This window comes from Diceros bicornis, chromosome 37 (genome assembly GCF_020826845.1).
Source record: "Diceros bicornis minor isolate mBicDic1 chromosome 37, mDicBic1.mat.cur, whole genome shotgun sequence".
Classification (NCBI taxonomy): Eukaryota; Metazoa; Chordata; class Mammalia; order Perissodactyla; family Rhinocerotidae; genus Diceros; species Diceros bicornis.
Window position 1 is genome coordinate 30,369,646 of NC_080776.1, and position 27,557 is coordinate 30,397,202.

General features: G+C 48.5%; 2 long non-coding RNA genes across 4 annotated transcripts in view; both read left to right on the plus strand.

Annotated features, from left to right (window-relative positions):
• The window catches only part of LOC131399217 (uncharacterized), a 258,978-nt gene that overhangs the window by 87,136 nt on the left and 144,285 nt on the right, over positions 1 to 27,557 (plus strand). The window lies entirely within an intron of this gene.
• Positions 12,954 to 26,219, plus strand: LOC131399218 (uncharacterized). The gene is made up of 4 exons (XR_009217081.1): positions 12,954 to 13,183; positions 22,615 to 22,736; positions 25,337 to 25,649; positions 25,821 to 26,219. It is a non-coding gene; the product is annotated as an uncharacterized LOC131399218 (long non-coding RNA).

The window sequence follows — 27,557 nt, forward strand, 5'->3', positions numbered from 1 at the left end:
GCAGAGTCAGGCTTCCAGGATTCTGAGTGCTTCCAAGCCAGGAAAATACCACGACCATCTCTAAACTCCTACCCTGCCTTCTAGGGTTGCTTGAGCAGTCCCAACTTACTTCCAATCATAAATGGGAGAAAAATAGCTATTAAAACAATGAAATGGTGCCAAACTGAAGATTCTAGAGGAGGGGAGGATTCTTCTCAGAGGAGGATGCTCCCTTTGTTTTAGATGGTCCTTGGAGCTTTCTGGTTACAAAAGATGAGGTCCAAGAGGTCTGTTAGGTGGGAGAGAAGAGACTGAGCAAAGCTGGATAGTTTTGCTTAATAAATTTTGTGCAGACTTTTGTTTATGTGTCATCTCCCATTACCTCTAGGAAGAGATGGCTATGGGTGGAGGCTCCAGGGCTGGAGAATATAGAGGGAGTAGAGACAGGGCCGATGTCCTCGAAGTGTGACCTGTGAACAGCCCGCTTAGAAGGGCCTAATACCTGGTTTAAAGCTTCGCTGTTGCTGCCCTGAAATTCTTAAGAGCACTGCACTTTCATTTTGCACTGGGCCCAGCAAAGTATTTAGCTGGTCCTGAAAAAAGGTATAGAGAATCGTATATTGTTAAATGATTAACCACCAGCTCTCTCAAATAAAAACTCTGACTGGTAGCACCGGCCGATTTCCATGGTGTAAACATTCCTACCTTGGCCCATTTTAAGCTACCGAAGGGTGAATAACAAGCTTACAAGATTCTTGAAAATTTCACAAGTGACTTGCAAGTTGGTATGAGCCAGCTCCAGCACATCACTGGACAGGGACGAGGGTCTTGGCAGATAGAGGGATTATGAACACCCCCACCACCAACAAAATGGCAGTTGGGAGCGTGTGGAGAGAGGCCAGTGTGAGGAGAGGAGGTCAGCAAGAAATCCCTGTAGCAGGAAAGGCTGAGTGACAGGAGGTCAGGTATGTCTTCTATTCACATTTAAGCTGTTTTCTGTTTCAGTACTGGAAAACCCCTTGACTGTATCTAAACCATTCAGAAAGTCTGGTCCATACTTGGCTGGTGTCAGGGGCTTGGGGTCTGAAGGAGGAGCCAGTTGGGTGTCATTAGGGCTTTCCTGGATACTCTGGTTCTCCTCCTGGTACAAGGCAGGACTGTACAGCCCAGGACCCTGAAGTCCGGGTGTGATCATGTGACTCACTTTGTCCAGTGAAACATGAGCAGAGCTATCAGGCATGATTTGTCATGATCCTTCCCCTGCCATGGGACTGGTGAATTTCCTGATGGTGGAGCCCCATCAGACTGAGTCCCTGTCTCTGAGTGAGAATGTTGTGGAGCAGAGCACACAATGGACACACAATGTGAGAGAGAAAGCAATCTTTGTTGTTTATGCCACTGAGATTCGGAGGCTGTTTGTAATTGCAGCAGAATCTAGCTCCACCTGATGGGCACGTGGAGTGACCACACGGGGACAAGGAGCAGTCAAGACTGAGTGAAGACAGCCACTGTGAGAAGTGATATTAGAAGTCAGGAGAGCAGAATTGGAAACCAGACATGGCTAGGAAAATGGAAGACCCTGAAAATCCTCAGGAATATGTGGGATGGGGTTTGAGGAAGTTTTCTGGCTATCAGGTGGACCATGAGAGCTTGACGCCATCCAGGTGACACAGTGGTTCCTGAACATGCACCTTTTAGATGGCCCATCTCCCCAGCAAGGAAGGAATCAGTTGTGCGGCAGGTACAGGTCAAGGATCTAAAGCCAGGAGACCCAAGGTTAAGCCTGGATTCCAGCGCTGGAAGTGACCTTGGAGTGACCTTGGATAAGTCCCTTCCTCTTCTGTGGACATCAGAGTTCTCAGATCCCTCCCAGCTCTGACGTTCTAAGACACTCTGTCTTTGTCATGGGCGTCACTCATCACTTACTTGTCTCCTTGGCGCCTCCTGCCTACCTGATGGCCTACTTCCTGGGAAATGTGCTCTGTTTCACCTTCCTGGAGCCCCTCCAGAGCACACAGCTGCCCTCTGCCCTGCAGGATGTTTATGTGTGTGTGTGTGTGTGTGTGTGTGTGTGTGTGTTAGAGAGAGAGAGAGAGAAAGAGAGAGACTATAGCCAGAAAGCTTTACCAAGCTGATCTTTTAAAGTCTTGTTTAAAGAAATCGTTTGCCCTGGAGAGTAATGTACTCAGTTGGAAACATTGTTCCAAATTCCCACCAAAAAGGCCTCTGCTGCCACACTGACACACACACACACACACACACACACACACTTTCACTCAAAACTGACCAGTTTGGTGCTCTCCAACACCAGAGAGGGCCCTGCCCTTTGCACCCACCCCTTCTCTGGCCTATCAACCCCCGAAACCTTTCAAGGTCATATGCGACATGAACCCGCACCCTCTTTGGCCATAAAGTGACTCATTTTCTACCTGGGTTCACACCGAAAGCTCTATTATGGTGCCAGTCACACTTTACCACAATCAGACCTTAAGTGTAGAAACTTCCATCTCTTACTGCCTACCACAGAGCCTGATGTCCATTCATTCATCAAGCCCCTACAGAGTACCTACTATGTGCGAGGCAGAAGGGACACAGTGATAAAGGACACTCCTGCCTTCAAGGAGGTCCCACCAGGCTGGATGGAGGACAGACACCCAAGGACCTGGCTCTGACGTGGCATGCTGAGGGTGGGAAAGCCGAGGGAGCAGGGGACGTGGAGCACATTCTGTGATGAGAGTCCCCAGGAGGAGGCATTCGAGCTTGGTAGGATTCCACCAGGCAAGAAAGCGTGGGGGTGGCAGGAGCACTCCAAACAGAAGCCCCAGCATGTGCCAAGGCCAAGAGGTGCACAGCTCATGACCAGGGACACTGGCTGGAGCCCAAAGTGATGGGGAAAGAGGAGCCTGGGGCAGAGGACGAGGCAGTGGTCAGCTGATCTTAGGCAGTTAGTGAACGAGTGATTGAGTGAATGAATGACACCCTTGATCATGAAGCCACTAATCTGGTGCTGGTCCCTAGACCTATTCCCTGGTCCCTAACAAGGACTCAACTTGGCTTCAGGGATATGTGTAGGGCTAGGATAGATCTCAGAATGAACCAGATGGTTTAGACATGGGACAAGCCCTCATCCCAGGAGCCATGTGAGAAGAGGCTACGAGTGGCAAGACTGGCAAGTAGACACTCAGACCTGGGTTCTAGTCCTGGCTCTGCAACCTCCCAGCTGTGTGAGCTTGGGCAGGTGACTTGAGTTCTCTGAACCTGCTTCATCTTTTGATCCTATGAAGATGGCTATGGGGACTGACTAAGGAAGCTTGTCTGACAGTGCCTGATGCAGGGTAGAGGAGGTGTGTGGAATCTTAAACTTTTGTTCAAGCTCAAGTTCCAAGCTGATGTGACCATTAGTTCAGAGCTTGGCAACGGTACCATAAGGTGGAATTGGAAACTTTGGATCTTTGAACATTCCAGGCAGAGCTGGCTTCAAGGGCGTGTGATGGGGTCCTGTGCTCAGAAGGCCCCATGCTTGGGGCTTCAAGTTCTGCAGTTGCCACCCTGAAGTTCTTAATCATTTCTCTTTGAATTTGTTTTCACGAGTAACATCTGATGGAACAATGGAGCACTCCCCAGGGGCGTGGAGCCTCAGCCCTCATGTGTTACTGCCTCCTGCTGCCTCCCTGGGATGGTTTCTCAGCTGCTCGCTCCCCAAACGCCGGCACCCCAGAACCCATGACCTCGTCTACCCTCTGTCTGGGAGGAAATGGGTTGAGTCAGCCAGGAAGACACACCTCCCACTGTGAGTCACCCTCCACCCTCTGCAGGGGCCTCGGGGTAAGTGCAGAAAGGGTGAGTGCAGTGCACACCCGATGGTGTCTCAGGGCAGAGTGAGAAGACAGTGTCTGGCACTAGGTGGGTGACTCAGCATGGGCATCTTACCCACCCCTCATCTAGGTACCAATTGTATCATGGCACAGAGGTTAGAGGAGGTTGGAGGTTGAAATTGGGGGGTCGCCTGTCTGCCATGGGTGGGTTGGTGGGCTGTGAGAAGGAGAGGTCGACTTCCCCGACTCCACCCAGGGCCTTGCATTTTTCCCTTGCATCAGGCCCTACAAATCATGCAGCCAACCCTCGTTAGAATCTATGTTTCCATTTTCCCATCCTCAGCTCAGAGTCCACGGTCCTTGTGTGATGTGGCCAAATGGCTCTGAACATCTGGTGAGCATGGTGAGATGAGGGGGGAGAGGCAATCAGATCATTCGGCGCTGGGGTAGACAGCTGGTGAGGGGCATCTAAGGGACAGAGAGCCAGCGCCTCCCAAGCTTTAATGTAAATGGCAATCGACTGGGATGTTGTGAAAGTGCAGATTCTGATTCTGGAGGTCTGGGCAGGGCCTGAGATTCTGCATTTCCAACATGCTCTTGCTTCATGGACCACAGTTTGAGTAGTGAATTTCTACAAGGCTTAACCTAGGAGCAGCGTGGCCTCCAGACTCATGCGCGGTAAGCCCCTGTAGGAGCTCTTACAACAGGCAGAAGGAACGAATGCTTGGAACTGAGCCAGGATCCCACACTATGACGACCTACCCGGGACTCTGTGTCCCTGGACTCCAGCTGATAATGTGGGAATGCTTAGTCAATGTGGTCATCAGAAAAGTAACTAAAAACTCGCCCATAAATAACCTCACTCAATCCTCACAACCTGGCCAGGCAAGTATAAAAAGGCTGTTGTATAGATGAAGGAAGGGAGGCACAGAGGATGGGGGGATGTACTCCAGGTTGCAACTGTCAAGTGGCAGAGGTAGGATCTGAACTCAGATCTAACTAAAGCCCTTCCCACTCTGCCAGCATCACTAAATTTAAGTTTCGAGGCTGGCATAGCTGTGACTGGAAGCTGCTCCCCCTGCTCGTCATGTGCCCCCTGGTCCTGCAGGAGCCTGGAGTGTGAGGTGTTGGGCCTGTGCCCTGTGTCCCCTGGCCAGCCTCCTCTGCACCCCTAGCCAGCAGTCACCTCTGCCTTCAGCCGCTCGATATTGATCTCCCCATCCTCGATCTGCTGCCGTAGCTGCTTGGCCACTGTCTTCTCGCCTCCACGATCTGCAGCAGGTGCAGGTACTCCTGCATCAGTGCTTCACGCTCCCTGGCCAGGGTCTGGTAGCTGTGGACAGTCAGACGTGGTAAGACACTGTCTTCTTGTCCCCCAGAGATCCAAGCAAAAGTGGGGCTCCCCCACTGACTGCTATTAGAAGATCCTGACTCCCAGACATGGTGCACAGGGCCTTGACCTGGCTGCTGTGTTGTTACCGACTGCTCTGGCCCCTTCTCCAACTCCTCTCTCACACTCTGAACTCTGGTCCCTCTAACTGATCCTGTTCTCTCTCCTCCCCATCCAATCCACCCCCAGGCCTTTGTACAGGCTCACTCTCTTGTTAAGGGTAATGTATCTGGTAACTTTAAGTTAAAGTCAACTCTCAAATGGAAGAACAAAGCCCAGATGACAGCACATCTGTTTACTACATGGTTCACTGAATATTTTGAGTCCACTGTTGAGACCTACTACTCAGAGAAAGAGATTCCTTTCAAAATATGACTGCTCACTGGCAAGTGCTGTGATTCCCATGCAGAGACTGATGCTGGTGTGTGCCCCCCTCCACACACACACAGACGTTAGGAAAAGTCTTATGACTCGCATAATAGAGGTCTCTGAGGAGAGCAGGGCCAGAATCACATGCAGCTCTGAAATGGCTTGAGGGAGCAAAGAAAGGAGCCTGGCCTGGGTTTTTATTGTGGTTTGGGGTTTTAAACAAAAAATCTTCAATGAAATTTGTCAAAGATGGTAACACATATTTTATTCAGAACCACTGTGATACGCAGAGACCCCTGTGATGTGATTCACAGCGGGGGAGAAATGAGGTTGGGCTCGACTCTAAATGCAGCATGGGCAAGTGGGTTTTCACAGCCAGGCAGCATGGTGGGGGTCAGGGGATGGAAAATTACTAAGAGAAAGTCAAGTGTTGGGGTTTCTGGCTAACCTGACCTAATAGGATTCTTACCAGAGTGATCAGACACCACCTGAGGGATGGTGGAGGAGGAGGAGGAGCCTGAGCAGATCTCAAGTGTGATCAGACATTCGTGTGTGGCTTCTGGTTAAACTGACTTTGCAAGGTTGTTGCTAAAACTGGATTTTACAAGGAAGTGCACAGACAGGCATACAAGAAGGTTCAGGGGCCTGACTAAAGTTTGGTCAAAGCGAAAAATCTTTGCCAGGGCTGAGACCAGGGCAAGACTTCTGCACACAGACAGGGATTGTGTGGTTGGATCCAAAGCCAATGTCAGAGAACAGAGCCTCCGGACTTGTTCCTCAGCTTGTCCAGGTGTGGACACGAGAGGAAGAGGGAGAGGAGAGGCGTAAGTTGTCAGCATACATCAAAAAGTGCGGAGTCTGACCGCTCATTACAAGGACAAACATGCGTACAAAAATATGCATTCACAATGGCTTGTTTTTATAGAAAGAAACACCAACAGGAAGCTCAAGAATGATCAGAACTGTGCACTGGGGGTGGCTGGAGGGGACCCAGAAGTGTTGGCAGTGACTCTTCTGAGGTTAGACTTTTCTATCTTACAGATTTATCTAATATAAATAGAGAAATTTACACATACCATGTTTTCCCATTTCATAGCTTTTCTTTAACTTAAACTTCTGTACATAGGAAACCATTCTAAGATTTAATTCCTTTAGCACACTAACGGTTACAAAAGAGTAACCATACGAAATGACATTTTCATATCTCTCGCTAAGTAAAAGGACAAGCTGCATCCTAGTTTGTCCTCCACTGCGTCTCACACAGGCAGGATTTTCAAGAGTCAGTGGCACATTATAATGCAAGAGGGGTTTGGGATTAGCTCCTTAAACATAGTGGGATTAGTTTGATTAATTTTCTTCACATCAATTAAAATAGAAATTCCATTGTTTTAGCTTTTTAAATCTCAATGTTCTCTAGGGACAAGCACATGCAAACACTGATGTAAAAATGAAAATGCACCTGAAAACTTCAACACATTCATTTCACATCTTGAGATTCTTTTGCCTAAAAACAAAAACTCTATTTAGTTCTACAATTTTCTTGCCTTACTGACATTATATCTCTCCATCAATTCACATTTTTAATCCCAAGAAACTCAAAATGTTATTTCTCATACAGGAAATAAAATTACAAAGAGCTAAGGGAAACCAGAAATATAGGGCTGCACTGCTCAATCGATACAGGAATCCAAAGCAAAGAAACACAAATATTGGGATCAGCACAGATAAGCTGCCTGCTTCCCACAGGACAGAAGGAAAGCAACATGCAGAAAGTTAAACACATTCTAAACTCTCCTGGTAGAGACAGAAGCCCTGGAGTGGGTCAGTCCCTGGTGCAGAAGGGTGGCGATACCTGAGCAGCCACAGGAATGGACTCTGGGAGCTCATACACCCTCCCCTGCCTGGGAAGGAAAAGAAGGGCTCCCTCTCTCAGTTTCCACTCTCACAAGTGAGGAGACTCTCGACAGGATGCAGTTTAATGTTGTAACTCAAATGAACCCTAAATTCATAAACTCTAATCCAGACACAGAACTCCTGACATTCACAGACTTTCTCAATGTGAACAAATTACACTCTGCGGGGCCCCTACACTGTGGGTGCAAAACTCCACCCTACGTGTAGACACAGGCTCAAGGGAAGCAAAGGGACAACCTCAGGAAGGGCAGCAACTCCCTCCCCCTGTGCAGGTGCCTTCCCAGCTTTCCAGGGCTCTGTAGCTTCTCTCAGCAGAAAGCCTCCTTCTGCAGTGAGTAGGAGCAGGGAGGACACCCAGGAGGAACGTGTGGGCCTCAAGTACTTCTCTGTGCAGGCTCAAGGGGGGCTTATCTTAGAGACCCTGACCCCAGGCCTCTGCTCCCAGTCACGTTGCTTTGGACCACAGTGACCTTGTAAATGGCAAACCCAGTGTTTGAAGAATCCAGCAAATTCACACAAACCTACACTTTAATGGAAAGGAGAGAAGAAAGTTGTAAAGCATTTTTCTAGTTCAACAAGAAAAGCCACATGTATTTATTACTTTCAGAAAATAATGTTAATTAACTATTTCCGTGGAAAGACATTGTTTTATAAACAATTAATCATATTACAACTTGCTGTGCAATTGTAAGCCCTGGAATTCCATTTGAAAATACTGCATCACAAGGAAAAGAACAGAACTAACAATATGACTACACACGCTCAGGGGAGGCAGAAAGGGAAACAAGAATTTTTAACACATACAATGTAATACTAGAATCTTTTTTTTTCTGAAATTTGCCTATTTCTTGCGTCTTTGGAAATATTTTATACTGCTTTTCAAGCCCACTGATTACATAAACTTTAACTTTTGAAAACCTGAGGCTCCACTAAGTGAGTAAATCTTTTCAAGGTGACAAACCCAGGGAGGGGCAGTGCAAACAGGCCAGAACACCCAAGAAAGTTGGCACAGAGGAACCTCCACTCCAAGGCCTTCCCATAGGATGTCTGTGCCAGGAAGGAGCCTGGGAGGGGCACAGGGAGTTCATACGACAGATTCCAGGTGGCCATTCTCTGCTCTCCTCTCGTGGAAAAGAGCCACAGACAAACTATAAATCTCACAGTCAACTCAGCCAAAACCAAACTCCCACAGCTCCCCACCAAGCAGGACCTCTCCAAGTCTCCCCAGCTAAGTTTCTTGACTCAGGCCATAAACTCAGCACCGGCTTCAAGTCCTCCCTCCCCAGCCCCACCCCTCACCACTTCCCATCTGTACACAGTCCTACTGTCTCGATCTCCAAACACACCCAGAATTCAACCTCCTCTCCCCACCCTGACCTACATCTCCAAGGCCTCTTGCCTGGCTTATTGCAACAGCACCCTAACTGGTCTCCTTGCCTCTGCCCCGGCCCCTCTGTGGTATGTTCTCAACAGAGCAGCCAGATCAAGTCTGCTAAACCTATGTCCAGCCATGTTACTCCTGCTCTCAAAACCTTCCAAAGGGTCACCATCTCATTCAGAATAAATCAATGCCCGAGTCCTCGTTATGACCAACAAGGGCCGACGATTGGGCCAAAATCACAACTCTGCTTTCAGCTCCTGCTGCCGTCACCGGCTGTGCCCTGGCCACACTGGCCTCCTTGCTGCTCCCAGAGCAGGCCACTTGCTCTTCCTCCTGCACTGCTTTTGGAGCTTGTTCAAAATCTACCTCTGCGGTGAGACCTTTCCTGGCCCTCCTGGCTACAACTCCACCCCCCTCCAGGCTGGCACACATCACTCTCCCACATGAGCCACACCATTGGTGTCACATCTAGAACGTCACCCAGGGCATGCTTTTTGTGTTTTGCTCACTTCTCTGGCACCAGGGTCTAGGACAATGCATGAACCAAACCTTGCACTCAATAAGAAATGTAGCTTAATGAATGGATAACTATAAAAACTACCAGGAACTGCCTAACCCTTGGGCAAGGGAGGCTGAATCTGTAAGAACACCAGGGGCCAGGAGAGGCTGATCCATTAATCAGCCCTAAAAGGACGCACAGCATCATGTTAGAAAGAAAACTCCCCACCCCATCCTACAAATACCGTACATGTTCTTATCAGCATCAACAGAGGCCTTCAAACACAAACACCTTTTCTACTTTGAAGCAGCCTTCCGTGTCTCATTACCACTCATCGCATGTCTTTTCCTGACTTTACCATGATGACTTTCATATCTAAGGTAATATGACTGATATTAAACTGTGTTTTCTACCTTAACCAAGTCTCTCCTGGGAATGGTCGTAGGTATGTAAGCGGTAATAACCTGAGAACAGATGGAGAAGTAAATAATTCTATTCCTTCCCCCACCGTGTGCCCCCAGCAAACAGTGCATCACTGTCTGATTCTTTATCTTTTTTAAACAAACGTCACCAGAAATACATCTGCTGAACATGCTCCTTTGGAAGTCAGCCACCTCACGTTTAAGTGGCCAGATGCCACAAACCATTGAAATATTGCCTACTAGTCTACTGTACCGTTCCCAAACTGAGATTTCAGTAAATTTACGTTGCAGCTGCCAGGAAAAGAAAAAGGAATTAAAAACAATGCCATCCTGCCGCCTGGTCAGCCTGCTTCGAGGTTCAGCCTGAGGCAGGCGGCACTCTGTGCTCAGGCCCTCCTGGCCGGTCCAGCAGGTGAGTCAGCACGGGGCACTGTGTGGCCTTGGTCTGTGCCACCATCTCTGCTCTGGGTGCCTCGGGCCACTACGGCCTCCCCATGGCCACCAGCACCCACCTTATGGCCTCCACCACCCTCTCAGTCCCACCCCATGACCACCGTGCTCTCCATTGATTTGGGCTGAGGCCTACAATGTCGGGAAACAGGGTATTCTGGAAACGCTCTTCCTTAGGTCACTATCTTCTGGCATTTGCTGTGACTTTTCTGCTCTTTTGATGGCAGTGAGCCTGCCTTGATCTCTGTGATCAGGAATGTGGCTGAGCAAAAGCCGCTTGTACCTCCGGGATGGACGCACCTCCCAGATGCTCTTGCTAGACGGGTCCTGGCAGTGCAGGGAAAGGTGGCTCTGCACTGGAGGTGAGTCCTGGAGAGGCATCTGACAGTGGACTCTGCATTTGACAGCATCCTGGGTGGTGGAGAGCGTGGCCCACTCCTCACCCGGGGGTTTACCCTGGGGACTCGGGGAAGGGGCTCTCTCTTCACTTCTTCCTTGGGCTCCGACAGCATGGTGAGGAGTTTGCCTGTCCCCTGGCTTGGCTCCCTTCATGAGGGCTTCTGGAAATCAGCCAGTTCAGTGAGTCCTTTCCTGCGGACTCCGCACTGGAGGTCCCAAAACAGTGCACTGAACACATTTTACTTTGAAAATCTCCTGGCAGATCCTTTTGTTTTGCATTGCAGGTTCTTGTTGTATTTTGGAAGAGCTGAATGCCACTTGTCTGTAGAATTATTGAAGGTTTACAGTGGTTTGTTCTAAGTCGGAAGTTGTTACAATCTATCCAAAGAACTAGTAATGTGAGCTTGTTTCAGAGGTCAGCCACCCTGCTTTCTTGACAGTTCCTTCAGAGCCTGTGTCCCATAAGTTTTGTTACTGTTTTTGAGAATGAGGCAAAGCACTGCAGTGAAGGTTGCTCTTGGCATGTGTCATTGTTTAACGTGGTCTGGGGGCAAAGGAGGTGGTGGTCCTTTGGTAACTAGTCACAAAGCATTGAGAAAGGTTAGAAGGTCATGTTGCTTGGAACTCCCTGAGGACCTAGTATCCACCTGGTCTGGTCCACAGCGGACTCAGGGGGGCTAGATGACCTCAGGTGGAGCAGAAAGCCCTTGAGAGAGACCCCCCAAACCCCCATGTGCAGAGTTTGGTCTAAATAGAGAATTTACCTTAATGAGGAGAAGAGATGATGAAGTGTCTTGGTCAGTACCTTGCAGGGGCTTGTTGCTTTGTACAGAGAACAGCTTTCCTCCTGGTAAGGGGAGGACAGGAGGAACACGCAACCACAACCCTTGGGGCTGACCTTCTCCTGGCGGCAGTCCTGCATACCTCAGCTACTTGAGCAGAGCTGGGGCCAGACGCCCCGCTGAGTGCCTGGGAGGCTCTGCTGTCCGACACCTGGCCTGGCTTTGAAATAGGGGGACCAACCCTCGCCGTTTTAGCCCATGGACAGCAGGAGGGTTGGGTAGCCATGAGCTTCTAGGAACTATTTCTGAGGCTTCCTGAAGCCTTTCCTGTTGTCTTGATGCCATCCTGTGCTATCTGCCCGAGTGTCTGTGTCCCTACAGGGCACTTACCACAGCCTGGGAGGAGGTATTCACCTTTCTTCCTCCTCTGCCTTAGATGGTCAGTTTCTTAAGGTAGACAGTGGGTCTTTCATCTTTCTATTCCAGTAATAACTTGCAAGCAGAAGGTGCTTCTTAAATCTTTACTAAAGGTTTAAATGGGTAAATTGGCTACAGGTGTCGGTGTTCCCAAAAACACTTGTTTTGTTTCTATACTTGATTATTTTAGGGGTAGACATTTAATCCTTTCTTTCTAGTTACTTTTTCATTTATCCTTGCAGGCTCCACATAAAGGGCTCAATGTCTGGTTCAGTGGTTAAAAGCTGTTCACAGGGATGACTGGACCCCACTAAGCATTCTTTCGTCTGTAGTGAACGTTTCACCAAAAAAAGCTCTTGGAAAGGCTGGATGGTCAGTATTACATGCTCAAGCCATGGCCGTGCCCTCCATCTTCCACCTGATTGAGAAGGGGGGGCTGAAGTCCGTGGCTGCCCCAGGAGAAAGGACACCAGGAAGGCCACCGGGGACCTAAGGAACATGCGAGTGAAGCAGATGGGAAAGGAGGTGCAGGTTCATCGTTGTCCTTGAGGGAAAACCTGAGGGCCTAGCAGGGCTCCCGCAAGTTGAAGCAAGCCACTGTGCAGGGTGAACCTGCACCCAGGGCTACCCAGGAAGCCGCCAGTCAGGAGCAGGTGCAGAGTCTCTGGAAGGAACTCCAGGATACAGTGTGGCCTCCACAGCATCAGGCAGCCAGGGAGATGCAAACATGTCTGCTATGGATGCTGACAATGAGACCCCCCTCCTACCTGCCAGGGTCTCTTAGGTAAGAGTGGCATTTCCGTGGATGACTTTATCCCTCAGGATCTGGGGTGTGCAGATTTATTGGCTGGCAACTTTCTTACACTTTCTTCTCAGAGCACACTCGAGAAAGGTCATCTGTCCCCCACGAGGCTGTTGACCGAAAGAGGTTGAAGAGAGATGTGGAGCCCAGCTGCAGAGGGACCAGCCTTGTGCCTGACTAGGGCTTGGCCCAGAACCCTCAAGTTCATCATTCACAATGATGCCTCAGAAAGCCTCCCAGAGCCCCTCCACCCTCCAACAGATGTCACCTTAAAGCCAGACACAGAAGCTGTGCAGAGCAAGCACAGCAACACCGGCCCCACGTCTCTCAGAAAGGTCATCCTGTCAGCACTGGGGGCCCAAGAACTCCTCAACTCGCTGCACTCCTACTGCTTCTGCTCCCAGGGGAACAGGAGCATGGGTGCCACCTGTGGGAGCAGGTGGAGAAGAATGGCGAGCTGAAGAGGGGCAGCTGCCTACAGCCAGGTGCACACGCTGCAGGAGGAGCTGGACGAGCTGAAGGGAGGGGGCTCCCTGCCTTAGCAGCCTGCTGCCCCCAGCCAGGGTCAGTCCCGGTGCTCGGGGCTCCCCCACTGCCTGCTCATCATGAGGGGTTTCCTGCTATGCAGCAGACGGCCCCTGAGCACTTCTGTGTGCAGCATGCCTGCTGCTGTCTTGGGAGAAGGCTCTGCTGGTAGCCCCCCCTCGCAGACAGGGAGCCCAGGCTGCAGAGCTCACCCCGCCAGTTCTAGGGTGCTCGAGAGGCAGCGGTAGTTGTCAAGGTTTAGCCGCTGGGAAAGGAGGCATTGCAGGTCTGCTGGGAAAGCCAGACCTACACAATGAACGGTGCCTGGATCCTTGTTTTTCCACTTGAACAGGAGAAAATCAGCTTCTGTTGCATCCCTCACACAAATGTAAATTCCAATGAGTTAGGATCTAAATGTGAAATAAAATCGACATAGTAACTATTAGAAAAGTTATAGGAGACTCTTAAAGTCATGGGGAGGTTCTTTCCATTTGTGTTTTAATGAATATCCATGAACTGAAGTCATTTTGAACATTTTAATAATTTCTTTAAAATTTTAAACATCTTTTTGAGTAGAGTACATTCTCTTTTGTAAATATTAAAGCACTACAGAAATATATAAGGTAAGAAGTGGTAAAAACTCCTATTTCTCACCTACCTCCCAGCTTTTATTCCTTGTTGGTAGTAAAATTTGGTGTGTAATCTCCTCAACTCTTCCCTGTGCTTTACATGCATATTTCTCCACCTGTACGAATAGGTTGGATATATTTTTGGTGTGTTTATTGGCTATGTTTCTGATTTTCCCGCTCTCTTACAGTTTAGTAGTTGTAAACATTGGTTTCTCAATATTCCTTATGTATTGAGGGTACCATCTTTTGTCTGTTATACATCCATGGAAAACATTTCCTTACCACATAGTTCATTTAATCTGGATCAGTGCTCGTCTTCCCAGATGTCAGTAACACTTCAGGAGGGAAACGGCTCTATGTGACTGGCTGTTCAGGATCTCCGGGACCCCCCAGGGCAACAACCGTTAGGACAACACAAAACAAGAAACAAAACCCATCCTGCGTGTTTCCAGATGCATTCTGGTGGAAGGACAGCTCCAGTTGAGGACCGCTGATGTTTTGGTCAGAGTTATCCACTATGTTCTCCTATCACGTTAAAGCAGTTTCGGTAGTTTCTTGTACCTGATGGTACAGTTTGGTGCCTTTGTCTGTTCCTCTTGGTCAGACTGTGCAAGGTTTCTCACTGGTACAAGTCTTTCCAGAGAGCCAGCCCTTAACTCCATTGCTTAGGTCTGCATTGTTTTTCCTGCCTCGTGAATCCTCACTTCATTCTGCTGTTGTTGGTTTTATTGTGGTGTTATTCTGGCTCCTGGAGGGAAGTGCTCAGCTTCTTCATGTAGAGTTGATATTCCCTGATACCTGCAGTGGAGGCTGTGTCTCTTCTGTCCCTTAGTCTCCACGCCATGGATTTGGCTCATGCTGCTCTCAGTGCTGCTCATTTCTAAAGAGTTTGTCCTGTCTGTCTGGATCCCCTCTGTAACCTGAGAGATTTAGAAAGGTGTGGACAGATTTTCAAGTGGATAGGTTGGGGGAGGGGAGCCAATATTTTGTGATTATTTTTTATTTTTATTGCTTTAAGGTCCCGTAATATGGTTACTTATAGATTTCTGCCTTTTGGACTCTTTAGAGATTTCACTGTGGCTTAGCACACAGTCCATTGTGGTGACTGTTTCATTGTGGTTTGAGAAGAATGTTTCCTCTCCACTAGTTTCTTATGTTGTTGTCCCTCAGGCTGAGGCTAGATCTAGCTTTTTTGTGTTTGTCAACAGATCTGTTTCCTAACTTATTGTATCACTTAAGGGGAAGAGGAAAGTGACTGAATTGACTTAGTATAAGGAAATAGGAGGCTATCAGATAATGGACTATCTCATACACAAGATTTCTTGCCCAAACCTCAAGGTAAACACTAAACAAATAATCAAAGCAAAACCACATATGATAAACAAAGAGAAAACTAGAAGAATCATAAGACAGAACAACCAAACTGAATTGGCAGTCCAAAACAAATGGGACAAGAAACAAAGGAAATGCAAAAGAACCAGAAAATAAGTGACAAAACAGCAACATTAAGCCCTCATATATCAATAATTACCCTAAATGTAAATGGATTGAACACTCCAATCAAAAGATACAGAGTGGCAGGAGGGATTAAAAAGCAAGACCCAACAATATGCTGCCTTCAGGAAACACATCTTAGCACTAAAGACAAGCACAGGGTCAGAGTGAAAGGATGGAAGACAATACTCCAAGCTAATGGCAAACAAAAGAAAGCAGGTGTTGCCATACTCACATCAGACAAAGTAGACTTCAAGATAAAACAGGTTAAGAAAGACAAAGAAGGGAAATATATAATGATAAAAGGGACACTACATCAAGAAGACATATCACTTATAAATATATATGCACCCAACATAGGAGCACCAATGTACATAAAGCAACTATTAACAAACCTAAAAGGAGAAATCAACAACAACACAATAATAGTAGGGGATCTTAACACCCCACTTACAGCAATGGATAGATCATCCAGACAAAAAGTTAATAAAGAAATATTAGACTTAAATGAAAAACTGGACGAGATGGACCTAGTAGACATATACAGAGCACTCCATCCAAAAACAGCTGACTACACGTTCTTCTCAAGCGCGCATGGAACATTCTCTAGGATAGACCATATGTTGGGAAACAAAGCAAGCCTCAATAAATTTAAGAAGATTGAAATCATAACAAGCATCTTTTCAGACCATAAGTCTATGAAACTGGAAATGAAACATGAAAAAAAAACTGGGAAAGTGACAAAAATGTGGAGATTAAACAACATGCTACTGAACAACCAATGGATCATTGATGAAATTAAAGGAGAAATCAAAAACTATCTGGAAACAAACGAAAATGATAACATGCCATATCAAGCCATATGGGATGCAGCAAAAGCAGTCCTGGGAGGGAAACTCATAGCGATACAAGCTGCTATTTTTTTTTTTAAGTAAACACTCTTTTCCTTTATCCCTGTCTTCTCCTCTGGTACTTTAATAATGCTTATCTATTTCTTTTCATGGTATCCCATAATTCACACTGCCTTTCCCCATTCCTATGCAGTACCGTTTTTCTTTTTGTTTCTTTGACTGGATGATTTCAAACGACACATCTTCTAGTTCACTAATTATTTCTTGTACATGGTTGAATCTGATTTAGAACCTCTCTATTAAATTCTTCAGTTCAGTCGTTGTGTTCTTCAATTCTAGGATTTCTGTTTGTTTTTCCTTAATGATTTCTGTTTCTATAATGAACTTCTCACTTATTCATGCACTGTTTCCTTATTTCATTTAGTAGTCTATCTATGTTTCCTTAGAGTTTTATGAATTTCTCAAAGAGGGTTGTTCTGAAGCCTTTGTGTCATAGTTCCTATATCTCCATTGCTTGGTCGGTCATTGGAGTTTTATTCTTTTTCTTTGGTGGTGTCATGAGTCTTTGATTATTCGTGATCCTTGTGGCCTTCCATTGGTGTCTGCAAATTTGAGGAAGTAGGCACCTCTTCCACCCTTTACAGACTGGCTTTAGCAAACCAAAGCCTTCATAGTCATCCCATCTAGGGGTCCTGGGTAGGCCATCTGGTGGTGTCCAGGGGCAAGCTTGCTGCTGGAGTCCTTGGACAGCCTGGTACTGGAGTGAGTGGAAAGCTTGGGTCTATGGTATTGTGTCTGGCCCTGGGCACAGCTGGGACCCTGAGATCATGAGTAGCCCCACTGGAGCCTGTTTTGGCAGGTCCTCTTTGAGAGCCTGCAGCCACAGGAGGCATCCAGGGCCATGAGAGTTCGCCAGTGCTGGGATGAGCTGAGAGCCTTGGTTCATGGGAGACTGCCAGGAGTCTGGCACCACGAGAGACAGCTTGTGCTGTGGTAGGCCAGAAGTCTGGATTCCTGGGAGCCTGCTGGGATCCTGGGGCCACAGGAGCTGCCTGAGGCTGCAGAAGCCAGCAGGCACTGGATCAAGATGGAAGCCTGGGTTCATGGGAACCTGCCGGTGCCTGGTGCCATGGGAGCTGCCTGGGGCCGCCTGAGTCAGCAAGCACCTGGGTAAACTGGGGGCCTGGTTTTGTGGGAGCCTGCAAGGAGCCTCGTTCCATAAGAGCTGTCTACAGCTGCTGGAACTGGCAGGTGGTGTGGTGAGCCATGGGCCTGAGTTCCCAGCAGCCCCCTGGGAGCCTGGTGTCATGGAATCTACCTGGGTTGCTGGAGCCAGCAAGTGCTGGAGTGACCTGGGGTCTTGGGTTTGTGGGAGCCCACTGGGGTCTTGGGTTTGCCCTGTTACAGAAGCTGCCTGTGGCTGTGAATGCTGCCTGTGGCTGCCTGGCATACGCAGGAACTTGGGTGAGCCAGGGTCTGGATTCACCAAAGCCCACCAGGAGCCTGGTGCCAAGGACACCACTTGTGGTCACAAGAGCCACCTTGGGCTGTTGAAGACGGCAGCCCCTAGGCTGAGATGGGGCCCTGGGTTCCCAGGAGCCTGGTGGGAGCCTGGTGCCAAGGATGCTGCTTGAGGCCACCAGAGCTGGCATGCTCCAGGGTGAGCCAGGGGCCTGGATTTGCAGAAGCCTGCAGGGAGCCAGCTAGGTCCACGGGAGTCAGCCTGGCGCTGGGGCAGGCTGGCTAAGGTCAGGCAGAGTGGAGAAGTCCCTTCTCATTGGGAGGTGTTTGATTACTGATTCAGTCTGCTTATTTGTTACTGGTCTGTTCAAGATTTCTATTTCTTCATGATTCAGCTTTTGTAGGTTGTTTCTAGGAATTTATCTATTTTGTCTAGGTTATGCAATTTACGAGTGTACACTAGTTCAGAATAGTCTCTTCTGATCTCTTTCTTTCTGAAGCATCTGTTGCAATGCCTCCTCTTTCATTTCTGATTTAGTTTGAGTCATCTTTCTTTGTTTTCCTAGATATTTTATCTAAGGGTTTCTCAATTTTATTTTTTCCAAAACTCAACTTTTACTTTTATTAATCGTCCATACTGTCTTTCATTTTTTTTCCACTCTCCTCTTGGTGACTTCCATCCTTCTGCTAACTTTGGGTTTCATTTTTTCTTTTTTTAATGCTGTGTGTTGTAAGTCAGGTTGTTTCTTTGACATCTTTCTTCTCTTGTAATGTACAAGTTTATCACTATAAATTTTCCTCTTAGTACTACTTTTGCTGCAGCCTATAAGTTTTGGTGTGTTTATTGTTTCTTTTTTTTTTTTAAAGATTTATTTATTTATTTTCGCCCCAAAGCCCCAGTAGATAGTTGTATGCCATAGTTGCACAGCTTTCTAGTTGCCGTATGTGGGACGCGGCCTCAGCGTGGCCGGAGAAGCAGTGCGTCGGTGTGTGCCCGGGATCCGAACCCGGGCCACCAGCATCAGAGAGCATGCACTTAACCGCTAAGCCACAGGGCTGGCCCATATTGTTTCTTTTTGTGTGTGTGTGATGAAGATTGGCCCTGTGCTAACATCTGCCAATCCTCTTTTATTTTATTTTATTTTATTTTTTGCTGAGGAAGACTGGCCCTGGGCTAACATCCGTGCCCATCTTCCTGCACTTTATATGGGATGCCGCCACAGCATAGCTTGCCAAGCGGTGCGTTGGTGTGCACCCGGGAACTGAGCCGGCGAACTACGGGCCGCCGCAGTGGAGCGCACGCACTTAACCGCTTGTGCCACCCGGCCGGTCCCTATTGTTTCTTTTTGTATGTTTTGAGCTGTTTTCTAATTTCCCTTTTGATTTCTTCTTTGATCTACATTTTTTGTGTGTGAAGAAGATCAGCCCTGAGCTAACATCCATGCCAATCCTCCTCTTTTTGCTCAGGAAGACCGGCCCTGAGCTATCATCCTTGCCCATATTCCTCCACTTTATATGGGATGCCACTACAGCATGGCCTGACAAGCATGGGTTGGTGCGTGCCCAGGATCCGAACCCAGGCCGCCAGCAGCGGAACACATGCACTTAACCGCTACAGCACCTGTCTGCACCCTGATCTACTTTTAAGTTTAAGAGTTTTTGTTGAACTTCCACATATTATGAATGTTCCAGTTTTCCTTCTGTTATTGACTTCTAGTTTCATGCCATTGTGTTTAGAAAAGTTACTTGGTATTATTTCAGTCTTCTTTAATCTTGTTAAGACTTGTTTTGTGACCTAACATGTGATCTGTTCTGGAAAATAGTCTGTGTGCCCTTGAGAAGAGTGTACATTTTGTTGCTGTCCAGTAAAATATTCTGTGTGTGTCTGATAGGTCCATTTAGTATTTAATGTTTTCATGTCTGCTATTTCCTGATTTTCTGTATGGATATTCTATCCGTTAAAAGTGGTCTTTGAAGTCTCCTACTATTTGCAACTTATATACGTGAGAAGGCTCTTATATTGGGTATATATAAAGATCTCTTAGAACTCAATTATAAAAGACAAGTCAATGAAACGGGGTAAGCAACTGGAATAGACATGTCTCCAGGAAATACATAGATGGCCAATAAGCACAAGATAGTTGCTCAGTATCATTAATTATTAGGAAAATACAAATTCAAAGCACAATGTGATACTATTTCACACTCAAAATGAAGGCTATATTCAACATAATGGAAAATAACAAGTGTTGGTAAAGATGTGTAGAAAGGGAAACCCACACACATTACTGGTGGGAAAGTAAAATGATGCAGCCACTGCAGAAAACAACTTGGCATTTTCTAAAATCTTAAACCTAGAATTACCATTGACCTGGAGAGGCCCATGGTAGATATGTCCAAAAGAGCAAACTTGCCCATAGACATTCAAAGCAACAGTGTTCACAATGGTCCAAAAGTGAAACAAACCCAAATTTCTATCCAGTTATCACTGCATAAACCAAATGTGGCCTATTCATAATATAGGATATTATAAGCCATAAAAAAGAATTAAGTACTGCTACATGCTCGGCCATGGGTGAATCTTGAAACGTGTGCTCACTGAAGCCATCCACAAAGGCAATAGATAACAGGATGCCATTTGAATGAAATGTCCAGAATAGGAAAATCCATAGGGGGAGAAAACAAATGAGTTGTTTCCATGGGTTTGGGTTAGCAGAAAATAGATTGTGAATGAGTATGGGTTTGTTTGGGGGTGTTGAAAATGTTCTGGAATTAGATAGTGGTGATAGCCACACGACATAATCATTGTGCTAAAAGCCACAGAAATGTATACTTTGAAATACTTAAAACGGTGTAGTCTATGTTAAGCAGATTTTCCACATAAAAATTTTGAATTTTTTAAGTTAATCAGGGTATTGGTTAATTTTAAGTTGCCTGGTATATTTAATAAGTGTAATTAGTGGAGTTATTAGGGGTGGGGCAAGTTGTAGCCAAGAGAGTAAACATCCGACGAGGGCTATAGTAACAAATCCTATGACTATACAAGCAACAGTCTAAAATCCAGTCCATTTCCATTGTCCCCAACTTGGAGAGACCAGCCATGAAAATAGGTCAGTGACCTCGGGGGCCTTTGGTATCTATTCAAAGATTTGGGTAATATTATGCAATATTTTAACCTCTTGGGCCATTTGGTGGAGGTAGGTTTGAACTTCTCTGTTGATGTACACTCAGCAAGTGTGGTTCTAGGAAAGGCACTAACCCCTCCTTCCTTGGCCGGTATAGACAGTCTAGGGCCAGGCCATTTTCTAAAACCATTTAGGCGAGAGACTCATGAGAGTGTTGTTCAGGGGTTAGGATATGTTCCTATGGAGTTGTTGTCCATGTTCTGTTAAGGTTGTTGATACTTCTTAGTTGCCTCAGTTTCCTGATTTTGTGTGGGTAGGGCCACCGCACCTGTGCCCAGTCCAGTCAGTCAATCCTAGTAGAACTGAACACCCAGTGCTATAGGTCTGACATTGTTTCTATGGGTTGGTAGTAGCCTGTCAGGGCAGGAAACTCAGGGGACCTGCGACCTGAGGGAAGCAGGCTGAGAGAGAAACAATAGTGCGTTGCACAATATAGCCTGGAGAAAGCTGCTCAGAGAGCTGGGGAGGAGAGACGCTCACTGGGTGAGAGCCTTGTGATATCAGCCCACAGTGAAACCCAAAAGTGGATGCTCCTGGTGTGAAATACTCCTTAGGTGACTTGAGGTAAAATAATTTGCACCCATTCACTGGTTACCTGTGCTATATGATTTCAAGGGGTATGGTTAAAGTGTTTGTCGGCCAAGAGCTGTTTGTGCCTGGGCACAAAATCACCAAGGTGGCCTCGAAGGCTACCCCAAAATGACCCCTCAAGGAGCAGTTGGGGCAGAAAGTGGGTGGAGCATTTTGAAGGAATCCTGGGGCAAAGATGTTGTTCGATGGAGTTGGCTACAACTGAGTCTCTCTGCAGGGTAAGCCCTTCAGCTGGGGTACAGTAGGTGATTGGAGGCCAAGTGACAGACCCTGTGACTCCTGATTCCCAGTGCACGGTTAGACCTCTAAGCCCATTGGACATAAATGGTTGTGGTGTTTGTGAAGCATCTTGCTGGCAGTGTGGAAAGTATAGGGGACGTGTGGTGGGAGACGTCATGATAGTGTCGGGAGGAGCTGTGTGTGAGATTACAGTGTTGAGGGGGAAGGACTGGAGGCAGGTGCAGTGGGTGTGTGACTAACAATGGTCAATGAAGGGACAGCCGGGGTGTAACTGGGGAAATCAGGGACCAGCAGAAGTAATGTGTTTAAAACAAGACACCAGGGCAGGCCCAGTGGCTTAGCTGTTAAGTGCGCACGCTCCACTACTGGCGGCCTGGGTTCGGATCCCGGGCGTGACCGACGCACCTCTTCCCCAGCCATGCTGAGACTACATCCCACATACAGAAACTAGAAGGATGTGTAACTATGACATACAAATATCTACCTGGGCTTTGGGGAAGGAAAAAAGGAGGAGGATTGGCAATAGATGTTAGCTCAGAGCTGGTCTGCCTCAGGAAAAAGGAAGAGGAGGATCAGCATGGATGTTAGCTCAGGGCTGATCTCCCTCACAAAAAAAATAAATAAATAAAATAATAAAACAAGACACCAGGCCCTAATAGAGCCACTTAGCCTAAGTCTCACGTCAACAAGCCGAGATTTAATTAGACTTTTTGCCCTCCCAGGAATAGAATCATAAACCAGTCAATTGGGAATCGCCTGATGAGCAGCAGGTAGGTCGCCTTCCTAATAGAGCCCTGCCATCCCCTAAAGGAAGGTAACCTTGCCGTAACCAACCCTCTTTTTGGTGTAGTGTAATTTCCTTGTTCCTGCTCCCTTCTGCCTATAAAAGTCTTTCATTTTGTACAGCTCCTTGGAGCTCCTTTCTCTCTGCTAGACTGGATGCTGCCTGATTCATGAACTGTTGAATAAAGCCGATAAGATGTTTAAAATTCACTCAGTTTTATTTTGTTTTGTACCAGTTTGGTGGCAGCAGTGGGATCCAAAGGAGACATCTGATGGCTTAGGGGATGAGAAACACAGGCAGTGGTACCTGCAAAACCTTTGAGTTCTCCATCTTTGTCACTGATTCTGAGAGCCGTGGGTAAGTTCCTCTCAGCAAGTGCTGTAGAGAAACACAGCAGGGGGCTGTGAGGGAGGGTTGGGCGTCACTTGGTAGAAGGGTCTGAAAGGCCTCAATAGGGTGACATTTGCTGGGACCAGAATGACAAGAGGGAGCCAGCCCTTCAGGGGTCTGGAAGCAGTGTGTCAGGGAGATGGCACCACCGGTCCTGAGTCTCACAGGCAGAAGTGAGTTTGGCCAGAGGAGGTCAGAAATATGGCCAGTGCAGCTGGAGGGAGGCTGGGAGGAGAGAACAGGAGCTGGGGTGGAAGGTAGGGCCAGGGCCTGGTAGGCTGTGTCAGTTACCTTTCCCTCTCTGACTTCATTGCCCCTAACCTTGCTTTTCAAAACTACAAATGTTGACTATCTCACAATTTGTGTGTATCAGCAATGAGGCACGTTTTAGCTGGGTGCCTCTGCCTCACTGAGTTGAACAGGTTGGGGCTGTGGCCTCAACTGAGGCTCAACTGGGGGAGGACAAGCCCCCAAGGTCACTCTCAGCCTTCAGGGTTCAGTTTGGACTGAGAGCCTGAGTTCCTTTCTGTCTGTTGGCCTGGGCACCCCCGTGCTTCTCTCCTCTATAGGCCTCCACATTGGGCAGTCCCAAAACACTGGTATTTGATTCCTCAGTTACAGGGATTCGACAGAGTGAGAGAGAGAGATGGAACATGAGAGAGGGAGTAAGAGGAAGTGAGAGACTTGTGTAGTTAAAATTTAGACAAGACATCCCATCACTTTGGCTCTTATTATGTTCAGAAGCCAGTTACTAACCACTTAGTGGCTCCACAGGGATGGCTATGCCATGAGTGGGGTTTACTGGGTACCATTGTGGAGGCTTCCCACCTCATAGGCCAAGATGAGGCCCTTGGGTCTCATTCTCCATAAAACAGGAAACAGTTGAATGGTTTTATGCCACAGAAGGCAGTATCTAAATTTCCGTTAGTTTCAAACCCCTCATGATGCTGACCTGAAAATGAGGCCAAGTTGGAAGTGACTATTCCAATATCACATTGCTAGAATCCAGGCCTGTTTTGAGTGGTGTTCTGTGCTACCTGTCACCCCTTCTTGTTATTCTTCCATCTCTAAGTTTGTGCCTTAGGTACATGTGACACCAGCCCACAGGGGTAATAGATATTATCTCATATACACCGGGTGAGGTCCCTAGGAAGTAGATTCTAGCCTGATCCCCATGGTGCAGGTTTGGAGACTAGGGAGGACCTGAGAGGCACAGGGACTTTCCCAGGATGCAGAACTGGTAAGAAAGAGGAGGTCTGCATTCATCTCTGTCTCCTCAAAGCTAGGACCTGAGTTAGGTTTCCAGGGAACTGTGGCTAGGGCTGTGTAGGCTCCTTGTGTACAGTTCAGGAAGTGACATGAGAGAGGAGGGTGAGCAGCCCGGGCTCAATGGGCAGCTCTGGAGAAATCTGATTGAGGTAAGGGTCCCAGGTAAAGGAATCTTGAAAAATGACCCCATCTCCTTGGTCCTAGGCCTCAACAAATCTTAGAACTCTGGTAACCAGGCACCCACAGTCCCCCATCCAGCTCACTTGAATGGAGACAGCCAAGAAGCAAAAATGTTTTGTTGTTGTATCCAAACTTTTGCAGGATCTGGCCTCAAAAAAACCCAGAAAGAGAATCTTTTTGATTGTTGCCGATGTTGGCTCAGCCCTCATCCCTGACGCCTCTGGGTGTCTGACAGGAGGCAGTGAAGGGTAACATGGGGGAGCCCAGGAAAGGCTAGTGCAGGCCAGGACACAACGGTGATCCCACCTGATCAACCCCACACTCCAGGCCCCTCATAGTGTGTGTGTGTGTGTTTGTGTGTCTGTGTGGAGTGGGGAAGGCAGGGTATGTGGGACAGGCCATTCCTAAGCAGGAGCTTGTTGTTAGGTGTCGGAAACCTGGTGGGTCTGTCACGTTCATACCCCAGATCATGGCTGACAGCATGAGAAGGTGAGCTCCTCTACTCGTATATTATTGAGCCCTAGAGGTTTCATTTCCTTCCCTCCCTGACCAAAGATCTTTGCCAGGATGCCCTCTGTGCCTGAACTGAGGAGCAGACTTTCTCTTGGGGGTTGGCCTCAGTGGCAGTGTGCAGGCCACCCCTGATTCCCTCTGGCCCAGCTCCCAGGCAGTCTTTGCAGAACTCCACTCAGGAGGTCGTCGAGTAGCTGCCCAATGGTTTCAACTCCACCAGCTCACTAGACAAGGAGCAGGTACATGAGGCCACCCACACCATCCAGTGCTGCTCTGAGATGAGAGCAGGAGCAGAGGGCCTCCACACTCAGGACCTTGAGATGATGGGGTTGGACCAGAACTAGGGTGGGACCAGTCAGGGGCTGTCTCTTTTTCAAGCTAAAGGGGACGTACATGCAGGTAACCTTGTCTGGTTCAGAGCTGTGCTCCCTTGACCCTATTTCCCTTGTCTGTTGTGAGTTTAGGAGGCCACTGAGGCAGAGCCAGAGGCTAAAGGGGACTGCAGGCTGGCTATTCCTGGAAGAGAAGTGGGATCTTTCCTGTATTTAGAAGGACACATGGAAAGTCAGCTATGTGAGTGAACCTTTCTCTTTATCCCGCTCCAGAGTCAGCTCCAGAGTTTCAGCCAGCAGCAGAAGCAGAGCTGTGGGCAGTGGTGGAGGTAGAGCTGGCTCCAGCTCCGTTGACACCACACCCTCTAGCACTGGAGCCAGTGTCCCCTCTACCAGCAGTGTTGGAGGTGGAGCAAGGGCCAACATGGGCTCCAGCAGGAGTGGGAGCTGCTGAGTTGGAGTCACCTGGACCATCATTTCTAGTGGGAAGTCCATCTCCACCTGTGGCTAAGAAGTGTGAGAAGAAGCCCAACCTACGGCCTTCCCTCCTAAGCTGGTGGTGGAGCAGTTGATCGTGATGGATGCAGTGAGCAGCTGGGCTCTGAGGGCGGGGTGGGGTAGGCCTTCCCTCTGCCATCGTTGCCCCAGACCTCATCCAGTCTCCTATGATCTGGGCCCGAATCCTGGCTCCACTCCTTACCAACCATACGACCTGGGCAACTTTCTGAACCCCTAAGCCTTTGCTTTCCACCTGCAGAGCGTAGAGGTGGACACTAACAGGACCTGCTGCACAGAGTGGCTGTGCCGGCTCCTTGAAGAGAAGGAAGGGTGAGCAGGGCCTGGCACATCAGTAGTGGAGGGGAACTCACTGTATGCAGCCAGGTCCCTGGTGGCCCAACCGTCTGCTCAGGAAGCTCAACAGCCTCAGGACTTATTAGACACCTGATGTGTACTCCACTACAAGGGAGACAGACAAGGCCCGTGGTTGTAGCTGCCAGGGGAGAATGTGCATCAGAATGGGGAGTGTGACCAGAGGGGGATCAGTGTGTTGGAAGATGCCCCCTTGGGATGAGCCGAGGTGAGCCACCATCTGGAGCTTGGAGTTAGCCAGGACGGGCTGGATGCAAATGTCCCTCTCCCTTCCCTGCCAGTATTGGGTCCTGGGTCATCCTCTGTGTACCCTCAGTGGACAGAGAAGAAAAGCCAGGGACTCTCACAAGGCTCGGGCCACATCATGAGCTTCCTGAGCTCCAGCTCTAAACTGTGACCCCTGTGTGGGACTTTTGGGGATGTGGACACAGAGCTGGGGTGTGGCAATGTTGGGTGACACTCCCCCTGTTCCCCAGGAGCTCTTCCGGAAGGTGGTGCCCTCTCAGTGCCTGGGCTCCACCTGGGGCAAGAGGAACAAGCCAAGCAATGAGCACCTGGCACACACCGTCCGGGCCACCATCGACCACTTCAGAAGGGTGGCCAGCCTCGTCGTCACCACCTGCCTCGGGGACCCGAGCATGATGGCCCAGGACAGGGTGAGGGTGGTGGAGCGCTGGATCCAGGTGGCCCAGGTGTGCTGTGGGAGGCCCAGTGGAGCCCCTCTCTGGAGCCTTGGGAACTGCCTCCACCTTTATCAGATCCCAGGATTGCAGTGTGTGGTCTAAGCCCCTGCAAGTCCCTAGGCCCTTCTTGCCAGGGGAATGCTGACCTTGACTCCAGGTCCCACTGCAGGGATGCTCACTTCCTACCTGGCTCCCTCCCTGGGTTGAGCTAAAATCCTCCTCCTTGTGAGTGTTGCTCTTTGGGTCCTAAATGTGCCCTTCTGGGGCTCCCTGAGCATCTGTCTCATCCAGGAGAGGAGATTTAAATAGAAGGGGACTGAAGCTAGAGCAAGCAGGGCTCCAGCGCCCCACCTCACAGCTCATTCTCTTCCCTTCCCCAGGAGTGCAAGATCCTGAAGAACTTCTCCTCGCCCTGCACTGTCATCTCTGTTCTGCAGAAAACATCCATATGCCACCTGAAGAACACATGGGGGAAGTTTCCTGGTGGGTAGGCCTCTCTCCATAGGAGGACCAGGGTGGATGGGGGATCTCCCGTACGTCTGCCATTGGCCCCTCAGTCAGCTGGGAACTCCTGGGTGGCAGCAAATGCTTGGAACAGGGCCTGCGCCTCAGCGGTGGGTCTCTAAGTCTCCTGGTGTCCTTAGTGCACCAATTCTGCTTCAGGATTCGGTTTCTCTAAATGCCAGGTACTGGGTTGAGCCACATTGGAGATTTTCAAGTGTTTATAGCAACAGAACTCTATGCCCAGTTGAAACTGAAAGTGGTCAAAAGAGAGCTGCTCTGTATAGCGGGGGAATGGAGACCCCAGTGACCAACAGGAGAGCCCCCTCCCAGTCTCACAAGACCTTAGCCCTCAGAGGAGCCCAGTGAGAGCACTCCTCCAGGCAGTTTGAATCTCTCAGGTTGTCAAAGAAAAAGATTTGCACTCAGACCCCTCACAT